The following is a 3,192-nucleotide window of genomic DNA, read 5'->3' as shown; positions in this document are numbered from 1 at the left end:
GGTTACGCCATCCTTGGTTGTAGGTACCCGTTGGAGGACCCGACGGCCTAGGTCTATTATCAATGTTGTTTACTGTTTCTGTTTGATCATCTAATTCTTTCATACAACACCAATTTTCATGTGGCCCACCATACCCTTCACAAGCCATAACCGAGGCCGCTTTTGTCATTTCTAACTTTTTGAGTTTTGAATAAAGGGCCTCGATTTGGGCTTGTAAAGAAGTGCTTTTGTCAACCTTATGGGCGCCTGAGGCAATAGATTTATTGCCTCGGGGAGTGTGCCACTGAAAATTGGTTTGAGCAATTTACTCAATTTATTATAAATTTCATTTGGGCGACGATTACCTAAAAGTCCCCCGGAGCTAGAGTCGAGTGTTTGTCTTGTGTGTGGCAACAATCCATTGTAGAAAGTGGATACTTGTTGCCAAACCGCAAGACCATGATGAGGACACTTTCTCAGTAGCTTCTTGAACCTTTCCCAAGTTTCATATAAGAATTCCCCATCCTCTTGTGAGTATGTATTAATTTCAGTCATTAATTTAGCTGTTTTAGCAGGAGGGAAATACTTATATAGAAACTTTTGGGCTAGTTCATCCCAGGTGTTTACCGAGCCAACTGGGAGGGCATTAAGCCAACCCTTAGCTTGGTCTTTTAATGAAAATGTAAACATTCGAAGGCAGATGGCGTCATTTGATGCTCCGTTGATCCGGAAGGTATCACATATTTCCAAAAAGTTGGTAATATGCAAATGCGGATCTTCATCTGCAAGCCGTGAAAGGTCGCGGAATTTTGGAGCATTTGGATCAGATGCGGCCGAAGTTCGAAGTTGTTGGCATCGACATTCGGTGCATTGATAGCAGCGCCAAGATTACCTATGGTGGGCCGTAGGTAATCCATGAGGGTACGTTGGTCCGCCATCGGAAGTAGGTCCCCCGAAACTTTCTCTTGGTTTTTAGATATACGTGTTTTTCTTAGAAAGCGTTCGGGTTCGTCTAAAGGCTCTTTTATGTCTCTGCTGGAACTGGAGCTCATACACTACGTAGAAAGTTCAGGTGTGCTGCCTGGGTTCCAAGTCCTGCAACGAAGAAAGTTGGTCAGAAGGTTCACCACGGCCCCGTGCTCAATGAACACGACCCATGGTCGGAGATACAGTATTTGTTTTCCGGATCCCTGTTACTGGGGAGTTTTGACACGGCCCCGTGTTGCACCGACACGGCCCCGTGCTCAGCTCTCTGTGACTCGGAAAATAAAAACTGCCAGTAACAACGCTGGGCACGGCCTGTCTCCGACCAGGCACGGCCCGTGCTGAGCTCTGAAGAAACTGAAAAATTAATAAAAATCCTAAAAAAATAGAAAAATAAGAAAAACTGATTAGGCCGTTGATTTTAAGCTTTCTTAAAATCCCTGTGTCCCCGGCAACGGCGCCAAAAACTTGATGCGTAGTTGGTGTGATATATTTTTATGTATATTTTAGCCCTTTTTAACCACTTTAGTCAAGTTTTAAATTTATGAAACACGATATTTACAAACACCAAACACACATATGGGCAAGTGCACCCATCATGAGCATAGTATAGTGTTGGTAAGATACCAAGGCCGTCCAAGGACACACGAGCTTTTAATACCGATTTATCCTCAACGTGTAATCAAATCAAAAATTTAGGAAAAGGTTTTAAACTAGGAAATAAAAACTAAAATGCTGAAAATAAAAATAAAATAAATAAAAACAGATAGACAAGATGAATCACTTGGATCCGACTCGCCTTTAGTGTAACCTTTGATTATTTCCGAACCTTTGCACTTTTTAAGAGATTATCTTAGTTATTATAGTAGGCCCCTCTTTTGAAGGTGACGTTACCCTCAACCCAGTAGTTTGAGTCAGCAAGGATACAATTCTAAAGGGTCGGATTATTGAAAGATAATTAATTAAGTTATTAATGCATATTGTGGTAGGCCCCTCTTTTGAAGATGACGTTACCCTCGGCTAAGTAGTCTGAGTCAGCAGGGATACAGTCCTAAGTAGTCGGGTTAAAGTTTTAATAGTAGTTTACATATGAGGGGATCAAAGAGTTTGGACCCCCACCGTCCAATACCATTGGGTATTGAAGGAGGTCCTACTAAATTTGACCCAGGTCCTTGCAGGATCTATACACTGAACAATGGCAAGACTCTTACCAAACCATTCCCTTAACCACCGACCAGGTAGCCAACATATCTCCATATAGACCGTGGATATATGAATGGTGAAAATCTTTTATTTTATATAGACAGTAAAATAATGCCAAGACACCACGGACAAATGATAAGGAAGAATCACCTTCAACATATGAAACTAGTTATTAAAGTCATTAACACTAACCAAATAAAAAGTACGAAAAGATTAAAAATAAAAAAGTATTACAGTAAATGCTTGTCTTCACCAAGTGGTGTAAGAGACTTAGGCAAACATGGCCTTTGATTGTCAAGAACTCTTACAATCAATCTTGGATCCTGAGACGACTCACACACTCTATGATGGATGATGGTGGTGGATGATGGTGTTGTGGTGGTGGTGGAGTGTGGGTGAAGTATGAGATAGGTGGTGTGCCAAGGGATGATTTGCAAGTGAGCTAAGCACCCCTATTTATAGCCTGAACAGAAGCTCGGGTACGGCCCCGTGTCCATTAGGCACGGCCCCGTGTCCATCCCTCTTCTCTTTCTTCATTAATTGCAGTTTGTCTGCATTAGTTGACCACGCCCCCGTGTCCGCTGGGCATGACCCCGTGTGCAGAAGCGTATCTGTACTATCAAGATTTCCTCAGATTGTAACACCCCAACCCGGAGGGCTGACGTGTCACAATAACGGTAACATAAACAAAAGTCATAATTCCATTTATTTATTTGATAAGGATACAACCACACGACCATTAAAATTTAGATTAATATACAAGCGGAGATATTCATCTTAATTAATTAACATCTTCAGATTTATTCCTAGGCTTTATTCTTCTCTCTTTTCCCCTCCCAAAGTAATCTGTGGACCTGTATATACAAAAGTTTACGGAATGAGCCGAATGCTCAGTACGGAATTTTAGGCTCAAATAACAAATAATGCTTCATATGAAATCTTATCCGGATGGAACTTTAGGCGAAAATGATACGATGCAAGAACAAAATGTCATAATCATATCTTACTGATGTACCCATGAGCAAA

General features: G+C 41.4%; 1 non-coding gene across 1 annotated transcript; it reads left to right on the top strand.

Annotated features, from left to right (window-relative positions):
* Window positions 1-433: 433 nt before the first annotated feature.
* Window positions 434-540, top strand: LOC118490846. The gene has a single exon (XR_004890071.1). It is a non-coding gene; the product is annotated as a small nucleolar RNA R71 (small nucleolar RNA).
* Window positions 541-3,192: the final 2,652 nt, after the last annotated feature.

The sequence above is a fragment of the Helianthus annuus genome, chromosome 3, assembly GCF_002127325.2.
Source record: "Helianthus annuus cultivar XRQ/B chromosome 3, HanXRQr2.0-SUNRISE, whole genome shotgun sequence".
NCBI classification, from domain to species: Eukaryota; Viridiplantae; Streptophyta; class Magnoliopsida; order Asterales; family Asteraceae; genus Helianthus; species Helianthus annuus.
This window is presented reverse-complemented; position numbering and strand designations above follow the sequence as displayed.